Source organism: Bos taurus, chromosome 15, assembly GCF_002263795.3.
Source record: "Bos taurus isolate L1 Dominette 01449 registration number 42190680 breed Hereford chromosome 15, ARS-UCD2.0, whole genome shotgun sequence".
NCBI classification, from domain to species: domain Eukaryota; kingdom Metazoa; phylum Chordata; class Mammalia; order Artiodactyla; family Bovidae; genus Bos; species Bos taurus.
Window position 1 is genome coordinate 75,150,608 of NC_037342.1, and position 23,097 is coordinate 75,173,704.

A 23,097-nucleotide genomic window follows, 5' to 3' on the forward strand; every position below is an offset into this window, starting at 1 on the left:
TTTTAACCAACATCTCGTTTTCCAAAAGTTCCACCTCAAGGGTGTACCCCAGGGTGGCCCCGCCATCTCTCCCTGTCTCACTCCCGAGCACCTTCCTGGCCTCTGAAGTCACCTGAGGTGGAGCACTGGGGCTAGCCAGTCTCGGAGCTGTCCTGAAGCCCCTCTCTGGGTTTCTGTGGCCCTGGGTTCCCGGGGCAGCCCAGGGAGAGACACCTGGGCTGGTGCAGGAGGCCCGGTATTCCTAGCCAGCCACCCAGGGCAGGATGCTCACCCATGGGCACTGCTTCCCCATCCAGACCCTCCTCCTCCCCCCTGGACCTCTGCCCTAGCCTCCTCACACTCTGCTCTCCCAGCTCGAGACCACCCTGCTTCTATCCCGGCTTGTGTCAGTGGCATTGCTTGTGGGAAAAACCTAGACTTGACCATCTGTTTGTTTTTTTTTTTTTTTTTGCTGGACATCACCATCAATTCACCCCAACTCTTTGCCTGGCATTCCAGGCCCCCACAATCTAGCCCCGCCTACCTTCCCAGCCTCAGCACCCTGCCCTCCGCCCTCACTCTCCACTGCCTAGGTGCCGTCCTCCGCGTACATCCAGATCCCTGTACTGTGCAGTCTGATCTTTCTACCTGGAACTCCTTCCCTGCCTTCATCACTTGTCACGCGGGAAAGCCTTCTCCCACGTTGCCTCCTCTGGGAAGCTGTCCCTGACTGCACTCAGGGGGAGGTAGGGACTGCTCTCTCCAGACATCCCCTCATTTACAACAAAGGCCAGGGGAGAGAGGCGCTCTCAGTATTAGCCCCTACTTACTGCATTGTTTTCAATAAATCGCAAACATCTGCTCATAACTAATGCAGCCCCACCTTCAGCAGGAGGACAGCAGCCTGCCCTTTCTGTATCTCCCGGGCTCGGAAAGGAGGCTGGAAGCGGGGCAGAAGGTGATCAGCTAGTGTTTGTTTCAGGAACAAACAACAAATCAGTGTGGTCAGCTCTGCCCTCCCCGACCCTAACTTGTATAAAAGGCAAGAGGCCCGAAGATAAACACTCGTAAAGCCCCCCTCTCAGAATAAAGAGCCCTTCCCGCCCCTCATTTGTAAAGACCTCTTCCCTGATGGCTCAGTTGGTAAAGAAGCTGCCTGCAATGCAAGAGACCCCGTTTCGGGAAGATCCACTGGAAAAGGCATAGGCTACCCCCTCCAGTATTCTTGGGCTTCCCTTGTGGCTCAGCTGTAAAGAATTCGCCTGCAATGAGGGAGACCTGGGTTCAATCCCTGGGTTGGGAAGACCCCCTGGAGAAGGGAACAGCTACCCACTCCAGAATTACCCATTCTGGCCTGGAAAATTCCATGGACTACAGTCCATGGGGTCACAAAGAGTCGGACACGACTGAGAGACTTTCACTTCACTTCACTTCATCATTTATTACTGTTGTAGCCACACGTTCTGAGAAACTCACTCAGAAGAACAATGCAGATGGTGGAGGGCCCAAGGCAGAGTCTCCTCTTGGCCAAGGGCCATGACCGACTTTTGTGAAAACCTTGTATACCTTAAGTGTACTGCTCAAGCCCACATCCCCAAATTCCTTAAACCTAGCCTGGAAAGTGTTAAAGGGAGATGCAATCAAGTTACAGCCATGATTCTTAATCGGAAGGGTCAGCTGGTTATATACTGTAGCCTACACCAATGGGTGCCATCCAGATTACAAAGGCGATTGACCTCATAGGGGAGTATTACATTCTTTTTGGTGACGGGAAATCTTGGTATGGAATCTGGTGTTTATCAGTCCAGGAGGCCAGTTTGGCTGTAGGTATGTTATCCCCATGGCTACCAGGCACATAGTCCAAAGCTCACTGCAAGTGCAAGACGGAGTTTCCTTCTTTTTCAAGATGGAGTCAGCTCGGCCCATTCCTTTCCTTCCTCATAACAAAACACTTCAACATCCTTGCCAGAACCCCTGCAGAGAGCCCGAACCTGTCATCTGTATTCCCTGTGTCACAATTAGGCCCAGGACACTGGCTGGAGACCCCCCACCCCCGCTCCAACCTCCCTGGACCCACCACTCGCCCCATCGCCCTCCTCGAAGTGGCTGGCCATCTCTGTGTTTTGTTCAGTGTGAACAGCAGTCCATCCGGGTCTGTATCTCTCTTTGCCTTTCTGTGTTTCTTTCTCTCTTACCCCAGCGACTTACATCTGCCTTTTGTCTCTCCAGGCGCCCACCCTTTTGTGCTGCTCCCCTCCCCCCACCCCTGTCTCTATCTCCTCTCTGTCTCTGGGTCTCTCCGTTTTCCTTTCTCCTGAGCTGTCTGTCTTGTCTGCCTTTCTCTCCATAATTAGCCTCGCTCCTAGCTTTTACTCACAAGCCCCATGGGGGGAGAGGGGGGGCAGCAAGACCAGGAGGACGCTGTCTTCCCAGCAAGCAGAAAATGGGCCAATTAAAGCCACAAGGCTGCTCAGGCAGCAGAACCAGGAGGAAGCAAAAATAGCCCCAGGCGGGCCTAGCTGGAAAGATAAACAGAGAAAGAGGGAGAAAGGGCAGAATGAAGGCAGAGTCCCGAGTCCCCGGGATTCTTGGCTAGACCAGAGATGGGAGGGGGCGGCCCCTTCCCACCCAAACCCGGGCTGCCGGTTGAGCTTAGGCTGCCGCCTGCCCCGCATCCCGGCCTCCTTCTCCAGCGCTGCTGGAACCTTCCTCCCGCCGGGAGGCAGCCTCCCAGGGCCTCCTCCTGAGTGCGACTGTCCCACTTCACACTTCCCAGTGGTGGCAGCCACGGCCGGCCTTCGGGATGCCGGGAGCTGGGAGGCGGGAGGCGGATGCCCGGCTGAGGCCTGTCTCCTGCCCTCCATCCCCAGGAAAAGCAGGGCCTGCTCTGCCCGGGGCTGCAAAGCTGGGGTCGGAGCGGATGTAGAATGAAGACCACAGTCTGTCTTCTCAGGGGCTCACAGGTCAGCGGGGGAGGCGGGTAAACAGGCAGCAATGACACATGCGGTCATGTAGGAGTGGGCCCACGTGTGCGTGTGTGCGTGTGTGTGTGTGCGCGTGTGTGCGCGCGCACACCTACTCTGTGAACTCAGAGCATCAGCAGAACTGAAATCCAGGTCTGATTCAACAGTTCTCAGAACTGGCCCTGGCCCAGAGAGAGAGGTCTCCGTGAAAGTTCAATGAAGGAAGGGAGGAGGAAGGGAGGGAAGAAGGGAGGGGAGGGGAGAGTCGGCATTTATTGGGTCACCATATGTGTGAGGCTTGAATTGCTTTAGCTTCTGGTGGGTGATCCGTTTCTCTGCTGTGCCTTGCATTCCCAGCCTAGGTTCTAACTTGCTGACTCTGACCTATATTCTGATGTTAACATCAGAGATCCTGATTTTTTTTTTTTTTTCTAAGACTTACTACAACTCCAACCTCCTTGTTTCTGCCTAGTCACAGAAACATATGGCTGGATGGATATACAGATGATTGGATGGAGTGAATAACCAAATTAATGACCAAGGAGAAATCATTTAACAATGATAAACTACAAGTGATGTGATAACAGCATTTGGTGGATACCAATCAAATTCCAGCCATTTAGACATTCACGTACCTGGCACTAACTAGACACCTACGATGATCACGGGAGACCCTAGAGGTCAGATAAACACGGTGCCTAACCCCACAGAGCTGACAGTCTAGCAAAGGAGAGAGAAATTGCCAAGAGGACACAGCAGGATAAGCATTATGATAGAGAATGTGCGGGAGGCTGTCCAAGCGAAGAGAAGAGGCATGCATCACTCACTCATTCAGGAGTATCAGGGAGGGCTTCCTGGAAGAAGTGACATCTAAGCTGTACAAGGAAAGACTGATGAATAGTGGGTAAGGAGGGTAAGCGAGCCTGGCAGAGGGAACAGTGTGTATAAAGGGCCAGAAGGAAAGCGTACAGGGCAGATTTCGTTTGGGAAACTAGAGCGTGCCAATCAGACTGAAGCATAGACACTGGGGCAGCAGAGGAGCAAAGAAGGGCTGTGAATTCCAAATCTGTCTTAAGAGTGGGGGATCCTCTGAAAAGTTCCAAGCAGGGAAGGATCTGACCAGGGATACAGGAAGACTATGAATTCAATAATGTCTCTCGAAATTCCTTCTGTTAATACAGAAAGATTATGTTCTTCTGATGTCTGCCCGTAAATAACATTGCACTAAATCGATAAATCATCTGGGAAGTTAAAAAACAGGAAATCTTGTACTGCTTTTCTTGGCAATGAGAAAACCAAGAAAACAAAAACAGAATTCACCTCCTACCCCCAAATTTGAAATTTCTCATTGACCAAGCCTAACTTGCTCTATTTAAGTTCTATCTAAAAATGACTTCATTTCATACTTCTAACCCAAAAGGTTAAAAGTTCAGAAATTAAAGCTTATGTCTGTTAAAATAACATCAAGCCTCATTGAAGAAAAATAACCGGAATGCCAAAGTGCATTCTTTTGGCTAAATAAAACATTTTCTGGCTTGGATTCAGTTCAGGAACCATTCGTTCTCAAATGTTCATAATAGCTGTGATTAACCTGTTGAGAGGTGTGTGTATAGTTCACATCTAAATAAATGACTGCTTCAAATAGCTTAGGCAAATACAATGGTAAAAGTAGCAGTTGATTTTCAGATGTAGCTGCAAAGGTAAACAGAAAACAGAAAAGAAATCACTGTGTAAAAATATAGTAGGTGGCTGTCAATAGGAAACGTAACACCCGTCTCACCTGTAGTCAGCACATTCCACTCACCCAGGACAGCGTGGCCACCCAGGACCAGGCGTGTAGGATAGTGCCTCCTTTAGACACCATGGGTAAGGAAAGCTGTGTTCAGAAGGTCATTTTTAGACCTGAAGAAGGAAAAGGGGCTTGTCATTAGAAGCGCCAAAGAAGGGATGGCCCAGGCAGAAGGAATAGCAGGTGCCAAGGCCCCAGGGCAGGAAAAGATTTAATGGAGACCTGATGCGAAGAGTTTACTCACTGGAAAAGACCCCGATACTGGGAAAGATTGAGGACAAAAGGAGAAGAGGGCAACAGAGGATGAGATGGTTGGATGGCATCACCAACTCAATGGACTCCAGGAGATGGTGAGGGACAGGGCGTCCTGGCGTGCTGCAGTCCATGGGGTCGCAGAGAGTCACACACGACTTAGCAACTGAACAACAGCAACAACAGAGCGGATGAACTGCCTGGGATCTCCAGGATGTCACTGACCTGCCGGGGGGTGGGGGGCACGCCTTCCCTTTCTGTGCTCCCCAAGCTCTCCTCCCATCTCTCTGGGCAGTGTCTCTTCCTTCCTAAGTCAGGGAATGGGGGTCCCAAGTTTGTCCAGGAGCTGCATCCCCCACCCCCACCTTCTCTCCAGCCTGCCCTCTGGCTGCTGATGCCCTGGCTTTGGGGAGATGAAATTAGCTGCAGGCACATAGATTTAAAAAACAAAACAAAATAAAATAAAAACAAACCCAGCCATTTAAGGACATCAGGTCTCTAAACAGACATTCAAAGGTTTCTCCTCCCTAAGGGAGGTAGCACCAGGGCCCGGGTCAGGGACATGAATGGGTGGGGAGAGTCCTGAATGGGGGGAGAGAGGGGCAGGCAGTTCACTCTGGTCCAGACTCCCTCCCTCCAGGGGATCTTGCCCTCAGGCCCTGAGAACCAGCTTTGAGAATGTTCTGCTGGTCTCAGGCCAAGCAGTGCCCTGAATAAGTCTGTTTATCCTCTGGGCCTTCAACAGGGGCATGGCTTCTGTTTTCCTTTTACACTAACTTTATTTGTACTTTTTATTGTAAAACATTACATACATATAATTTATATAACATACAGATTACTTTTTTAACTGCACGTTCCCGCTGCTTTTGCGGCCCCACTCCCCACTCCCAGCCCATCTTGAGGGAGGGCCCTTGCACTTGGTGCCAAGCCGCTCTCAGCTCCAGAAAGAGGGAGGGGAGCCCGGGGGTGCACCCCTGGGCAGTGATCGCATGTGCAAGGGCGACCACATTGCTTGTTTTAGAGAATAATATACTTACTTATAAAATAATAAACAAATGGAGGCCTGATATTCACCACTAGCCTCAGCGACATTGCCAAGTTCCTCTGAATGCCCCATGTTCCCTGCCCCTGTGCACACCCCCCACCCCCCACCTCATTTGCCCTAGTTACCACTGGGCTGAAGGCTGTGCTATTGAAGCCAGCCAGCCAAAGACCCAGGAACACACTTGTGGTAGGAAAATGTTAGGTTTCTTTAAGCCTGTAGCTGCCCGGGAGTGTCTTGATGAGGGGGCTTTGGAAAAGCCTCTTCATGGTCTGGCCTGGCATTGGATGGTCCCAAAGAGGACTGTGGAAGCTGGTCCAGTCTGGTTACTGAGTAGTCTTCAAAACTTGGCATCTGATCATCTTGAGCTAGGAGGCTGGAGGATGAAAGCAGGGCCAGATTGTCACTGGTGAGGGAGCTGCCCTTGCTCAGAAAGGTGGTGGAGAGGAGAGTGCCACGTCATTTGTGGGGTTGCAGGGTAGCCCTGTCACGTCTATGCTGAGCGCAGCTTATGGTTTCTTAAAAATGCCATCCATTTGTCAGCACAGTTTCTCATCAATTAGTAGCAATTATGTCCTTTCTTTTCTTTGTAACATGTAGGTATAATATGTATATTATGTTTTATGTATGGATAAACAAGATGTTCATCACAAGAATCACCATCACCAACACCAACATCATCACCACCTCCATCACAACCATCATCACCACTGTCATCACCGCCTCCATCACCATCTTCACCACCATCATCACCACTTCTATCATCACCTCCATCACCACCATCATCACCCCTCCAAAACCACCTCCATCACCACATTCATCACCACCATCATCACCACCATCATCACCACCTCCATCACCACCTCCATCACCACCTCCGTCACCACCATCTTCGCTAACACCATCACCACCTCCAAAACCACCTCCATCACCACCATCATCACCACCTCCATCACCACCATCATCACCACCTCCATCACCACCTCCATCACCACCATCATCACCCCTCCAAAACCACCTCCATCACCACCATCATCACCACCTCCATCACCACCTCCAAAACCACCTCCATCACCACCATCATCACCACCTCCATCACCACCATCATCACCACCTCCATCACCACCATCATCACCACCTTCATCACCACCATCATCAGCACCTCCATCACCACCTCCATCACCACCTCCGTCACCACCATCTTCGCTAACACCATCACCACCTCCAAAACCACCTCCATCACCACCATCATCACCACCTCCATCACCACCATCATCACCACCTCCATCACCAGCATCATCACCACCATCATCTCTACCTCTGTCACCATCATCATCCCCGCCTCTATCACCACCTCCAACACCACCTCCATCACCATCACTATCACTGTGTAAAAGCCTTCCCATCTACACAGGCAGCCTGAGTGGGATGTCACATCTGTTATGGAGGTTTCATGTGTGGGGGGGTGCATCTGTGTGTATGATGGAATGGTTGTTGTGGGTGGGGTGGGGGAGGCTATTTAAAGAGTTTGAGGCTGAGCAGCCCTGACAGTCAAGAAGCTGACTATAAAGAACGGGATCCTCCTCACTGAGCAGATACTGTGTTTCTGTCTTCATTTTTCAATCTCAGTAAAGGTTGAGGGGCTGGCCTGCCAAACAGGCATGGGGACTGAGAGTCAGCCCAGGGCTGGGACTGACAAGAGGCCAGCAATGAGGCTCTAATCCACCATACTCTGGCTCCCAGCAGTTTACTGTGTGGCTTCTAACAACTCTGTCTTGGTCAACCTTAGTTTTCTCATCTCTAAAATGGGAATAATAGTGACCAGCCTCAATGGACTGTGGTGAGGATCAAGTGCCAGGCAAGTGGCTAGCGTGTAGTTGAAACTCAATGAACTTGAGTCCCTTGTCCCCAGCTGTGACAGGTCACCATACTCTCTCCTGACTCCTGATGCTGGACAGGGAACAGGAGGCTCCAGGAAAGCCCAGCAGATGTGACCCCCCCAGCCAGGCTGCTTCTCAGTGTCTTCTGATTTTGTCCCATGACCAGAGGCAGGGAGGACCCTCAGAGAGGAGGGCATGGGCAGTGAGAGGGTGGGGGAGGCCAGGAGAGGGGAGGGAGGAGCCCTGGAAGGGGAAGAAGGAAAAGAGGCAGGAAGAAAGAAAATGTGGGAAGAAGGGAGGGGAAGGGAGTGAAGGGGAAGAAGAAAAGACACTAGGAAGTGGAGAAGATGTCAGAGAAAGGAGAAGGGGAGGGAGTGAGGCAGGAGAAATGGGGGAAAGGGAGGGAGGAGAATGAGCAGGAGGCACCTGATGCTCAGTGTCAAGAGGAGAAAGGCCGCCCAGTCCAGCCACCAGCCCGGGCATAAGCGAGGGGAGGGGGAAGCTAGAGGTGGGGCTGGGCAGGCTGGCCTGACCCCCTGCTTAACAACCCCCGCCCCTCCACCTGCCGCCACAGGGGAATCCTCTCAACCTACCATTTTGTCCACTGGGAACAATAGCGAGCTGTCAGGAGGTGTGCCATCAGCTGCCTCCCCCAGAGGAGATGATGGCAGCGTCTCCCTGTCCTGGGCCTCAGGGCCAGCTGCCAGCCCAGTGGGGGAGGGCCCAGCAGCTGGGCTGCCCTCAGTCTTGGCTCCTCCCTCTTGGTGCCCCTCCCCAACACTGTAAGTCCTCCAGGCCCCTCTCCCCAAGAGGTTCTCTACATTGGGCTGCTGTTTGCTCAAAATGAGAGAGGGGGCAGGCAGGGGAGGAGTCGTGCAGACAGCACAAGGGTGTCAGGACATGTGTGCTTTGGTCTTTGTCATTATGGCAGAGATGGCCAGCTGTCCCTCACTATCTGTCTTCCCCTTCTTCTGACGAATTGCCACCTTTAATCTGGGGCTGGCTACGTACTATCCTGGTGGATCAGATGGTAAAGAGTCTGCCTGCAATGCAGGACACCTGGGTTCGATCCCCTGGGGAAGAAAACAGCTACCCACTCCAGCATTCTCGCCTGGAAAATCCCATGGGCAGAGGAGCCTGGCGGGCTACAGTTCATGGGGTCACAAAGAGTTGGACATGACTGAGCGAATATCACTTTCACTTTTTTCCTAACTTGTGATATGACATTGGGCAAGTCACCTTCTGCCTCTGGGTCTCAGTTGACTTATTTGAACAAGAGTCTTGCACTATAAAGAACTGATGTTACGGACTACCAGGAGATTCTAGAAAATAGAAAAGTCACCAAGAGCTGAAGGTCCATCAGGACTGGAGAGGGTAAAGCAAGGAAGTGCTTCACTAGGGCTTCCAGGCCTTAGCTGATCGGGCCCTGCCCACCCCTCCCTCCACATCTCCTGTGACCCTCCCCCTTACTGCCTCCGACCCAGCTACACTGGCCTCCTTTCCAGGGCACCAAGCTTGCATCCACCTCAGGACCTTTGCACATGCTGTCCCCTCTGTCTAGAATGCTCTTCCCTCCAGATCTTTATTCAGACTTCTGCTCATTATCTTCTGCTCAGAAAGGTCCATCCCAAATCCCCCACCTAACGTTGCCATGTTTCCCTCCCTAGGGCAACAAAGTTTAAAGTCTTTATAGGACTGACTGGTGCCTGAAATGTTCTTGTTCATTATTTGCTTCTGGTTTCTGACTTTCTCAGCAAAATGTGAACTCGTGAGAGCAAGCGCCCACCACATTAACTGCTAGATCATCAGAACCTGAAACAGGGTCTGGCATACATTAAGTGCTCAATGAAAACGCAAAGACTACATATAGGTAAGCTTGGAAGGACAAGAAGGGAATTGGCATTTATCAAGACCCTCCTATGGGCCAGGTGCTGTGCTGGATGCTTCTCGTAAATCATCTCATTCCTTAACACTCTCAGGTAGGACTTGCTGGTTAGTCCCATTTTTCAGATCTACAAACTGAGGTTCTGAGATGACGGTGATTCATTCTCAGGTCCCAGAGCTCTACACACAAGTGCTGCGGTTTGAGCTCAGGTTCCCTGGATAGAGCTCAGTAGGGTTTCATGATTCTGGCCTGGTTACATGCTCTGGGACACACAAGGATCCTCAGAGGTCCCTAATGCCCCCCACCCCATCCCATCCTCTCACCCCACTTGCTAAGTATCTCCCCTTCACCTCCTAGGCAGCTGCTTCACTGGCTCTGATTTTCAGCATCTTTTCTGTTATCTTCTGAGGAGACTGTGCTCTAAGCCTGTGGCATCATAGACATACTGGATTCCACAGAGATGCTTCTCCCAACTCTGACATGTGAAGACTGGTTCCTTCAAGAGGGGAATAAAGCACACTTCCTGCCGGCCCCGCTGCAGGAACTCCTGTCTCATCTTCGTTGCCAACCCTGGCACAGAGGCAGCTGTGTGGTCTTGCTTTCATCTCCTCTGCCCTTTAAGCCTCAGTTTTCTCATCTGGAAAATGGGGATAATGTTGATACCCATCTGGCAGTGTGGTTGAGGAGTAAACGGGATGATGGTAGGGCAAGGGGGTTTGGTTTTAAGGTTTAAATCAAGGACCTTTTCTGTGTCTAAATAAAAACATCTGACCTCCAACCTGTGGGCAACCCCCATACCCCTGACTATGCCTTCCTGATATTATAACACATCAACAGCTCACAAGTTTAAATATCCCCTTCTATCCTGAGTCCTCTCCCTTCCTGGTTATGTGACCTTAAACAACTCCCTTCCCCTAGCTGAGCCTCAGTTTCCTTATATGTAAACTGAAGGAGTTGGATTAGATTCCATTTCAGCTCTAAAATTCTAAAGCTTCTTTATCAAAGAAAAGTATGGGTGGTAATAGCTATCAGGCAATGGCACCCCACTCCAGTACTCTTGCCTGCAAAATCCCAGGGACGGAGGAACCTGGTAGGCTGCAGACCATGGGGTCGTGAAGAGTCCGACTGAGCGACTTCACTTTCACTTTTCCCTTTCATGCATTGGAGAAGGAAATGGCAACCCACTCCAGTGTTCTTGCCTGGAGAATCCCAGGGACGGGGGAGCCTGGTGGTCCATGGGGTCGCTAAGAGTCAGACACGACTGAGCGACTTCACTTTCACTTTTCACTCTCATACATTGGAGAAGGAAATGGCAACTCACTCCAGTGTTCTTGCCTGGAGAATCCCAGGAACGGTGGTGCCTGGTGGGCTGCCGTCTATGGGGTTGCACAGAGTCGGACACGACTGAAGCGACTTAGCAGCAGCAGCAGCAACAGTGAACATTTATCATTTGCCAGGGAAAACTGTCAGTCCTTTTACCTATATTGTCTAATTTTGTCTTCACAATAACCCTTGAGGAAGGTATTATTATTATTCCCATTTAACAGCTGAGGAAACTGAGGCTCAAGAAAGAGAGAAATCAGCCAAGATCCCACAAGGGTGGTGGGACTCTAACTCGGGTGTCTGTCTGAACCATTTTCCTCCACTGTGTGCACAAGATTTGAATTTTATTTTCACCCCATTTTATGACCAGGGCTTTCCTGCTTTGTTTGCTTTTGAGGACATGGCTGTCAGGAGGTTGCCAGGGCTTGGGACAACCCGTAGACGAGACAGGCAGTTTGTAGAGAGTATGGAGTGAACTGGCTGGCAAGTTGGACCACAGCTTGAATTCCAGTCTCTTTATTAGTCCAGGTCTCTGGGTGATACATCTAAGTTCGGAGGTGCCTGCAGTGGTGGTAGGGGATGGGGAAGGGATAGATATGATAGTTCCCCAAGGAATTCTTAAAACAGGGGAAAGAGCTGCATAGGCAACGTCACGTCATTTGCAAAGGTGCCAAGGAAATGTCAGAACAAAATGTGCTGGCTGAGATCTGGAGATGAGAAATCCATTCCTGGCTTCCCTGAAGCAAATCCCTCCACTTCCCAACATCCATCTCAGGCAGAGGAATTAGTCATTTGGCAGTTCTCTTCAGCACCATGGACAGCACCCCCAGATCCGCCTTCACATACCCACCAGGCCTCAGAGTGCCAGGCACGGTGACTGGCACCATGGCCAACGGAAGGGACGGTCTTGCTCCCACATCCATGGGAGCCTACCATCTGGTTTCAGGGAGAAGACTTACATCAGAGAAAACCCATTCACACGGTGCTGGGTGCTCACTCATACTGCAAAAGGACCCTCCCAGCCAATGTTGCACTTAACTTCCATTCATGCATTTGGCTGTTATTGAACAGCTGCTGTGTGCCTGGTTCGGCACCAGATACCGAGGAGGAAGATTACAAATGAATAAAGACGGTGCTTGTCCTTGAAAAGCTTGGGGCTAGTGGCGGAGACTGGAAACCAGTGATTATAAGACAGATAAGCAAAATGCCTGCTAACAGCTCACAATAGTGATGAGAATGAGCTAAGTACCGTTCTTAGTACCATTGTACAGGTGGGGAACCAGGTCAGGGGACTTGTCCAAGGTCATAAAGTGATGAAGAGGCAGAGCTGGGATTTGCACCCAGGGGGTCAGGCTCCAGAATCTGTGATTTAAACCACTACCACAGTCGATGAGGTAGTGGCAGGCGGGAGCATTTGGTTAAGCTTAGGAGGAGGCAGTGAAGAATTTCTGGGTGAGATGACACCTGGGCTGAATTTTCCCAGCTGAGGGGAAGTGAGGAAACAGCAGAGGGAATAACACATGTGAAGCCAGAGAAACGTAGCATCCTGTACTGGTTCCTGTGGCTGCAGCAAAGTGGGGTGGGAGCAGGAAAGTGTTGGAAGGAAAGGTTGGACGGGTCCCAGAAGGTGGGACCCTAGGGAGTGTTGTACAGCAAGTTCCCTGCACATGAACCTTTGAGTTGTGAGCTTTCAGCGATGTGAACGTGTGTGTGCACGCTCAGTCATGTGAGTTAGTTCACGTGTCTGGTGCACACTGTCACGTGCGTGCGTCTTCTACAAGTGGTTGTGCTTTTGTGTACTTTACTGTACCGGACTGTATAGAGCACGGCAGTATAGTATCTGTATTTCAAGCCCAGGATATACAGAAGCAAGTATGAAAGCAACAACATAAGCGAATTGTGTTAGTTGGGCCCCTAGGATAACTTTGTTGGACTTAGATAAATTGAACTTAGGAACGTGCTCTTGGAATGGAACTCGTTTGTATGTAGGGGACTTACTATATTAAGCTAGAGTGTTGGGCTTTAATCTAAACTCTGCAGAGACAGCTAAAGGTTTCAAGGAGTGAAGGCAGGTGATCAGATTTGCCCTCTGGGAAATGGCTGGAGGTGTATTGGGGGGTGGACTGGCCAGGGACCGTGGGTAAGTGGGATGTCCAGCCAGGGGGCTGCTGCAGAACACCAGGTATTCTGCAAGGGGAGGCTGGGGTGGGGGATGGAGTGGATGGTATGACCACACGAGCCCTCGAGGAGGACGTGGTGAAGACCACAGGCTCTGGCCCCATGTCTCTTGGGTTCATAACCAAGGCCAGGAGTGAGGAAGCAGCTGCCGCATAGCCTCCTTCGAGTTCATGTGTCTTACTCATAAGTCCTTCTTGCTCAGGGCCCACTTACTCTTAATTCACATATCATTCTGACAGTCAAGGGCCTGATTCCTAAACCTACAGCAAATTAGAAGTAGAAAGTTTTCCAAGAATAGGTACACTGAGAGCAGTGAAGAATGATACCTGACACTAAGAGGCAAACTTTTTCAAAAATCACAATAGAGATGCATCATTTGGTAGATTTCAAAAACAATACAACTTATGTTAAAGGGTACTCTGTTTAATAAACTAGGGAAATAGATTATATTTTAAAAAAAAAACATTTTCATCCAAAGGCTAAAATGAAATTTGAAAGTTTGGTTAAAGGAGCAAACTCTTAGCTGTACAGATAGGCCACTTGCTCCCAGGATCCAGGAAATGAGACCTTTGTGAGCTTTGCATATTCAGAGCGCCTTTCAGAACCCTCTCCTGTCCATCAGCTCACCTGATCCTCACACCCATTCCATGAGGGAGATAAGCAGAGAGGCCACCTCCATGTCACAAATGGAGAAACTCATGCTCGTCTGTCTTTTCACCACCTGTCCAAACAGCTCTTCATCTTTGGGGGTAACACTTGGAGCCCAGGTCTCTGGACTGGCAGCCCAAAACTCCCAGTCAATGGGCCCCATCTGCCTTCCTTTTCCTCCCTCCCCTTCCGGGGTAGTCCACAACCCCCAGCGCCCCCAACCGATACCCCCACCAATACTCGACACCTGCTGCAGCCGGTTGGCTGGTGCGATGCCCTGAGAAGCCGCCCTCTCCTCCCATCTCTGTGGCAACATCACGGGTTCATTTGCATACCCATCAGCCAATCAGCACTCACTTCTCCAGCAGGCAATCCATCTCTGTCGGGTTCCAGCTCCCTCACTGGGACTGAGCTCACGACAACTACAAATGTGACCCTTAAGGTGTGAGGGCTGCGCTGTGAGTTCTGCATATGTTCCCTCACTGAACATGCACAGGTGGCTGACGTAGAAACTATTCTTATTCCCGTTTCTCAGATTAAGAAACATTTGAGGTTTGATAATGTGGCCAAGTTCATGCAGATGACAAGTAGTAGAGAAGGAGTTTGAACCCAAGACTGTCTGACTCTAAATGCTGGGCTCTCCACAGCTCTAGGGTCTCCCACCAGCGGTACAAGTGAGCATTCGCTGGGGCTTGGGTGGGGACCCCCACGACTTCAGTCTGGGAAGGCAGCCTCTCCAGACCCCATTCCACAGCGTCCTGCAGATTCTTGCTGGCGGGGAGAAGTCCCTGATGAATCAGCTCCATTGGAGGAGGACACTGGAGAAGAACTTCCAGCCCATGGAGAAGGCCAGGTGGTATGACCAGGTCCTTAAATCTGGGAGGATCCTGTACCGCCTCCAGGGAGCCCTGAGCTGGGGTCTCAAGGCAGTGCTGAGCCAAGGTCTTGTTGCCAAGGTGCTGGGGGACCGGGGCCATTATACGATGAGCGGGCCCCGAGGGCTCCTTCTGACCTGCCTCCTGCGAGGTTGACTTTCCAGGGGCAAGAGATGGCAAATGCCAGCTGGACACAGATGACATAAGCTGAGCCTTTCAGCATTTCCCCTCGCCTGACATAGGGCACAGCAACCCAGCAGGGGCCCAGGCACACCCCTGCCCTCTACCATCCAGCCACCCTCAGAAGGAGGGATAAAAGACCAAGAGCCTCGGGGTGAGACTCCCTCTCACTGAGTCACTGCACAGGGCACACCTGAGATAACCTATTCAGTAACAGTGCAGTCAGGGAAGCCTTCCTGGAGGTAGTGGCCATTGGGGTGGGTTTCTTAAGCTGGCTGATTGGATGGGTAACTGTAGAGGGGAGACCATGCTGGGTACAGGGAATAACAGAGAGACAAGAGTTTACCTTGTAGAAGGAAAAGACCACCTCTTGAGGTCAAGTAGGCAGATAACTTGAGGGTGTTTGACAGGTTAACCCCTTGTAGCTCAGTTGGTAAAGAATCTGTCTGCAATGCAGGAGACCCAGGTTCAATTCCTGGGTCAGGAAGATCCCCTGCAGAAGGAATGGCAACCCACTCCAGTACTCTTCATGGTCAGAGAAGCCTGGCATGACACAGTCATGGGGTCACAAGAGTCGGACACGACTTAGCGACTAAACCACCGTTACCACCACAGCCTGGGTTGCTTTGCTCGCAGCCCAGGGTTCTAGGAGCCCTAGCTTGCATTTCCACCCTCTTGTTGGTCTTGGTGCCAATGGACTGGGACTGGGTTAGGGTCACCTCTGCCGTGTCTGCTGGGCAGGGCCCAAGATCACCACCAGCGACTTCTCTGCTCTTGACTCCCACTCCCAAAGCTCAGAAACCCTGGCTCGCCAGGCCCAAGGCCTCCAGCTCCTTAGAGGCCAGCCAATTCTGCAGCTGGTCCTTTGCCTCCATCTGGTGGTAAATCTGTGAAATGACAACAGGTGGCCCTTGAGGCTGTTGGGGTGGAGGAGGTAGTCTCTTCTAAAGGGCCACCTGTTGTCAGGCAGAGGGAAACATTTGAGGCAGAGGAAGAGGAGGAAAAGAAGAGGAAGGGTGAGAACAGGAAGAAGTAACTATTTTATAGCCTGTATGGATCACTATGCACTTTGGTGAGAGGCAAACTAATCTTGGTCCCAACCTATAGCAGCTATGCACAGACCCTCCCTGGGCCTCAGTTTATTCATCTGTAAAATGGGTGTAAATAACCCCACCCTTATAGTGTTACCTTTGGTGACGTGTTGACTGAGGAGCTTGAAGGGGCCTTGAAGGGAGCCGGAAATGATCTCTATAACGGTGGTTGTTATGCAGTTTTGAAAGGTCATTTGTTGTCCAGTTGCTCAGTGGTATCCAACTCTTTGCAATCCCTGGACTGCAGCACACCACGCTTCCCTATCCTTCACCACCTCCCAGAGCGTGCTCAAGCTTATGTCCTTTGAGTCGGCAATGCCATCCAACCATCTCGTCCTCTGTTATCCCCTTCTCTTTTTCATAGAGCTGTACATTTAAGGCAGGTTCACTTTAGATAAGTTGTATTTCAATAAAAATACAATATAAACAACAATAACATCAGTCTTACAGGATTTTGGTGAGGACTAAGTGAGATCACGTAGGAAAGGGACTAAGCCTGGAGTCTGGCACACACTAAGGAGGCAATGAAGGCTAGCATTATTGTCACCAAAGACTTTCAAGTACAGCTATGTTCCAGTTTTATTGCAGTCCTAAGTTGACTTACATGTTATAGCTGGGGAATTGAGGTGAAAAAGTTCTCCAGATTGTCTAATTCCATTTCCTAGATTTTTTCTCCTGGGCCTTGCTCTCAAGCCAGTTTGGGCCGCACAAGGCCCAGGTCATCACAGTTATCTGGGCAGATCCAAGGGCCATTATGCCCAGCAATGCATCAGGTTAAGGTACTGACTGCAGGTTCCCAGAAGACCTGTATTTTCTGGGTCTCAAGGCACCAGAGGGGCCCCTCTCAACAGAGTGGATGAGAAAGAGCCAAGCAGTCCACTGAAGGAACGGGGGAGGAGGGAAAGAACGGGGGAGAAGTGGGAGTATGGGGGAGCGGAGAGAATCAGGGCAGATCTGGGTCTAAATCCAGGCTCTGCTGAGTGATGGAAGATGGGTTGCTTCTCATCCATGGGGATCAGTTTCCTCCTCTGTAAAAAGGGCATAAGAATATAGGCCCTTCCTGGTGCTCGGGATTATTGTGAGAGCAAAGTGACACTGTCGGGGCAAAGACATTTCCGTCCTCCCACTGATCTTGCAGGCGGGGCAAGAATCTTCCCATTTTACAGATGAAGAAACTGAGGCTTAGATGCTGCAGACCCCTACCCAGCTCCCACCTTAGACCTCAGCCCCAACGTGAGCCATGGCATAAACACAGCCCAGAAAAGTGGAGCGAAGTTCTGGGATTGTGGAGTTCTACGGCCAGTCCAGAAACCTCAGCGCTGCCAATTAAATGGGACGATGTATGCGGCCAAAAGGATGGGTGGGTGGGGCGCCCAGGAACACGTGATGGCCCTTTGATTAATTCAGATCAGGGCAACAGCCTTGGCCTCCACAGCTGCAGTTGACCCTGCCGTCTCCTAGCGGTGGTGACACCGGAGCCCTTGCAGGAAACTGGGTTCCTGGTCCCGGAACGGCCTGTCCCAGCAGCCCCGTGTGGCCTTGGCCTGCCATCTGGTGGCCACAGGAAGAATTGCCGGGATGAAGCTTCAGCCCGGCCTTGCCTCCCTCTCCCTCAGGGCTGTGCCAGCCTCTGCTTGCAGGGAGGACGGAGCTCGTGACTCTCCCCAGAAGCCCTCGGCTCTGGTGGGCAGCATCTCTGAGTGCCTGTTGCTGCACCCCCAGGTTACAGAGTAAACAGGACAGGGGTCTCTTCTTGGGTCAGAGTCAGGCATCTCAGACCACAAGGTTGGGTTGGCTCAGGGCGGAACATTCTATCACAATTTCCTTTGGTCAACACAGAGCCCCCGGCACTGCACAGGCTCCTAGTCCACAAACTCAGGTGTCAAGAAATCACCTGTTTCATGTTTTATTCCAAAGTTTCTTCTGAGTTTCTCCTCCTGGGATTGATGGTGGTTTAGCCGCGCAGTCGTGTCTGACTCTGCGACCTTATGGACTGTAGTCTCCCGGGCTTCCCTGTCCATGGGATTTCCCAGGCAAGAATACTGGAGTGGTTTGCCATTTCTTTCTCCAGGAGATCTTCCCAACTCAGGGACTGAACCTGGGTCTCCTGCATGCATTGCAGGAAGATTCTTTACCAACCAAGCCACCGGGGAAATCTTACCCATGGTTGAATAATTCCCACCTAGGATCACACAAAACAGAGGTTTCTGTAGCCCTAAAGATGGAGACAGGGCCTCTGGGGGTTATCACAGGTCGCAGTATGCCTGGCCCATGAAGGCAGGAGGCCCCGCGCTCCTGTGTCTACCTGGGTTCAGGAGTGTCTGCCCAGGTTGGCAGCCCCAGGTTGGGGTCCACCTCCATTCGGTGTTCTGTGAAGTCATTCCCCTGGGAGGCCCTGGCATCTCTTGGGGGTACTTCAGGGTACAGGGTACCCTTCCAGCTCCTCTCTTGTCCTGCTTCCTCTGCCCTTTAGCAGGCCAGGGGCAAGAGCTTTTAGCTTTTGCTCCTGTCACTTTACGCCTAATTCAGTTAGTATTGCTGTGTTACAAACCAGGCCCAAACTGAGTCATCAGACAGTCACCTATTTATGATCAGAGATTTGGACAGGGCACAGTGGAGACAGCTGTACCTGCTCCATGACACCTGGGGCTTCTGCTGGAAGACTTTGCTTTTAGCTCCTGTCACTTTACACCTGATTCAGTTAGTATTGCTGTGTTACAAACCAGCCCCAAACTGAGTCATCAGACAGTCACCTATTTATGATCAGAGATTTGGACAGGGCACGGTGGAGACAGCTGTACCTGCTCCATGATACCTGGGGCTTCTGCTGGAAGACTTGAAGGCTGGGAATGACTTGATGGCAGAGGCAGGAATCAGCAGAGATGTCTTCGCCCACCGATCAGGTGGCCAGCACTGGCTTTCAGCTGGAACTCTAGGGTGTCCTCTCTATGAGGCCTCTCTGCATGTGTTAGTTTGGACTTTCCCACAATGTGGTGGCTGGATTCCAAGAGTGAGCATCCCAAGGGGCCAAGGCAGACATACACGGCATTATTCAGATCTAACCTCGGAAGCTACACAGCCATCCTTTTTTTTACCCTACTGGTGGAGGCAGTCACAAAGTCTGCCCAGGTCACGGGCCCTACCCCTCAACGGCCGTGGTTTCAGGGTCACCCAGTAAGAACGTCTGGATGGGAGATTCTGTCGTGACTGTCTTTAGAAAGTCCATCTGCCATGTCACCTCACCCAGAGCTGACATTTTCAGAGAACAACCACCGGCCTGTGTATGCCACTGCTGTTCAGTCGCTAAGTTGTGTCCATCTCTTTGTGACCCCAGGGACTGCAGCACACCAGGCTGCCCTGTCCTTTACTGTTTCCCAGAGTTTGCTCAAACTCATGTCCATTGAGTCGGTGATGCCATCCAACCATCTCTGTCACTCCCTTCTCCTCCTGTCCTCAATCTTTCCCAGCATCAGCGTCTTTTCCAATGAATCAGCTCTTTGCATCAGGTGGCCAAAGTATTGGAGCTTCAGCTTCAGCATCAGTCCTTCCAATGAATATTCAGGGTTGATTTCCTTTAGGATTGACTGGTTTGATCTTGCTGTCCAAGGGACTCTCAAGAGTCTTCTCCAGTTCGAAAGCATTGATTCTTTGTCATTCAGCCATCTTTATGGTCCAACTCTCACATCCATACATGACTACTGGAAAAACCATAGCTTTGACTAGACGCAACACTAAACTGCCAGAAGCAAGGCAGGTCAGCACTGGGCTACCTGCTGCTCCCGCGGAGGGGAATGTGAGATAGAGTTCAGAGTGGATGACCGCAAGCAGGAAACCCTGTCCAGAGCAGAGTGCAGGCTCTGGGAATGAGGTCCTAGAGAGGAGACATGGAGCAGGTCAGTAAAAGTCAAAAGCCAGAACTCTTTCTGTCTCAGGGAGGAAATCAGAGCTGCTGAGTGTGATTGGTTGGTGGGTGGGCCATACCTGGGCTTGTCATTTAGGTCAGCACAGCTGGCAGAAGGTAGTCAGCCATGGGTACCTACCTGGGGAAGGCCTGGGAGCCTCAGCTAGGCAGTAACACATACACGTACGCTCCAGGTTAGAAGTGCAGTGCTCCATCAGGCCTGCGCTGGGGCCGCTGGGTGTATCTGGACATCTCAGCAAATAATGCAGCACAGAGGCCAGGCACTGCCGAGATGGCTAGGCATAAGGTCATGGACGCTGGTCTCCACCATCTGTGTGACCTTGGATGGATGACATCTCCAAACCCCACTTTCTCATCTGCAAAATGGGGATAATTCTAAGTCACAGAGCCATGGGCTATTTTAGGGCAAGTTCTAAATCAGTAAGGCAAAAAGCCAATGCTGGCAAAACCATCCTTGAAAACCTCTTAGCTTCCTCCCCACCAACACGTATGCAGGGCTTCCCCGGTAGCTCAGCTGGTAAAGAATCTGCAAGGCTCTGCATCTACAATCGTGTGGAGTGATTCTAAAGAAAACTAAATTTGGAGAACTGATGAGCTAGAACAGGGAGGGGCAAAGGGGAAGCTGGGAACAGATGGCCCAGCTGTCACACCATCTGCCTTTAAGAAAATGTCGAGCCCCTAACTGAGTGCTGGGTGGGGGCCTGGCAGGGTGGAGGCAGAATGCTACCCGTTTAGACCTCAGGAACCTGGATATGTGTTAGTGGATCTGTGTGCTCTTGTTGACATGAAGCTAGGGAATACACATGAAGGCTCGCAGCACTGTTTTCGGTACATAATAGGTGCTCAATAAACGTGGGCTGGATTTGAGTCTTGATCTTGCTGCATCAGATCCATATACGAGGCTTGTTTGCAGCAGGATAGCTGTCTAGGTTGTTAGGATATCAAAACATGTCCCTACCAGTTGGTGAACAGCTGCTGTCCCAGTCCCCCCAGCCCCGAGTGCTCCCCACTGCCCCAGTTGACGTGGTCTCTCTAACCTGGGATTCCCAAATCCCCACCAGATCCAGCACCCTGAGGCATGAGCCTGGTCCAGGACCCTGCTCAGGTATGAGGCTGGAGTCTGTTCTGTTGGTTGGTCCCATGAGCCTCTAGGGTTAAATGTTTCAAGGGTCACCCTGCCCACGTTCCCACAGCCCTGTGAAAAGCTCTTAGGAGGAGTCAGCAGTGTTTGCTGCACTTCTCAGCTGCCCTGTCCTATAGAGGCCCTGAGGATCCCTCACTCCGCGTGGACTCTGGCTCCTGCCCTCGGGTAGGGTTCTAGAGGTAGTTATGTCCTCCTGGTGGGCCTGCACATCCAGGGAGCTGAGCATGAGCTAAGCTGGAGCCCAGCCAGGGCCCACCAGCTCAGCTGTCTTTGAAGCCCTCAAGCCCAGTTCCTCTCGGGCCTGCCCTGCAGCTGTGTGGAGACCCAGGCCCAGCGCCCCTCAGACTGTGGGTCCCCAGGCCTCGTCTCCCCAGAATGTCTGCTCGTGCAAGGATGAACAAGTTTGCCCAGCAGCGCAGGCAGCCAGCCCAAAGCAGCTGACACAAGTGCGAGATTTCTTCGAAGTCTTGGGTCTTCTTTCAAAATTACAGATTCGGCATTCTGCTCCACGATGTTTCCATTTTCGTGAAAATCTAAAAATAGAGCTTCCACTGAACAAAACTGACTCTCCAGGAAGATGATAGGCTCATCCTGTGACTCTGTAGACACCCAGCTCACTGCCATGGGCCTCTGGACGCTCACGTCTGGAAATTTGAGAAGGTTGCCCCCCACCCCCCTCATGCCTCAGATAGACTAAATCTCTGACTTTCCACCTCTGTAAAAGGAGTACACAGACACCCTTTCTGAGCCACCGCCCATTTCGGCCTTTCTGAAACCGTAGTCAACCCTGACCAGTGCCCTATAGCCATCAGGAGAGATATCTCTTTCTGCTTCGGATGGACAGAGGCTGGGCAGTGCCAGGGCCCTGGTTCCCACCCTGCTTGGGGGTGGAAGCAGCACAGCCAGGGAAGGGGAAGCCCAGAGACAAGGCATTCACCCTCCTGGATCCAACAGCTCCTTGGCCGTCCCAGGGTGCTGTGCTTAGTCGCTTCAGTCATGTCCGACTCTTTGCGACCCCATGGACTGTAGTCTGCCATGGAGATTCTCCAGGCAAGAATACTTGAGTGCGTTGCCATGCCCTCCTCCAGGGGACTTTCCCAACCCAAGGATCGAACCCAGGGATGGAACCCAGCTGTCCCGCATTGCCCTGGCTGTCCCTGGGTGGCGCCCATAGGTTCCCCTTGTTTCAATTAAGCTAGTAAGAGCTAAGCTTAATCACTTGCAGAGTCCTGTCAGTCAACCTTCCCTAGGGAGGAGACCACTCGCGGTGGGTCGGGGTGGGGGTGGGGGGCTTTTTCCCTTTCCTCAAACACTTGGAGGCCATCATAGGGAAGGGGGAATGTGGGCCAGAACTGGGGTCGAGACATGGGAGATGGAATGAGGCAGATGAAGGGTGGAAGGAGGAAGTGCTTTCTGAGTCAGATCCTTCCAGAGACAGCAGGACCGGCTTCAACAGAGAGCGAGCTGAAGACCCCCTGCTAGGGAAGGGTGGAGCAATCCAGGCATGAGATGGGGACGGGTGGACTACAAGCCTATAAAGTTGCTTCCTCTCCTGAGTCTCTGATTCTACGCTACTCTCTAAGCCCTGTCCAAGGATGTCACCTCCCTGCTCCAGCAACCAGGCCTGCTCAAAGTCACCTCTCAGCTGGAAGCATGGGGCGGGCCGGGGGTGGACAGGTGGGTGCTCGGGGCCTGTGAGCCTGTTCTCGGCCCAGGTGTGGTAACTGGCTGTCCACATGTCAGAATTCTAGAACAGGAAAACTCAATGACCCAAAGTGATGCCTGTCTGAATCTCTCCCTTATTTCAGTGGTTTATGTCCTCTGCCTGCAAACATCCCTGAGGGGCAGGGCAGACGATCTTGGCAAGGCCAAGAATTTCCTGGCCCTTATTCTAGGGGCAGCTTCTTCCCCAGGAAAGATGAGCACTTCGGAGAGGAGACCAGAGC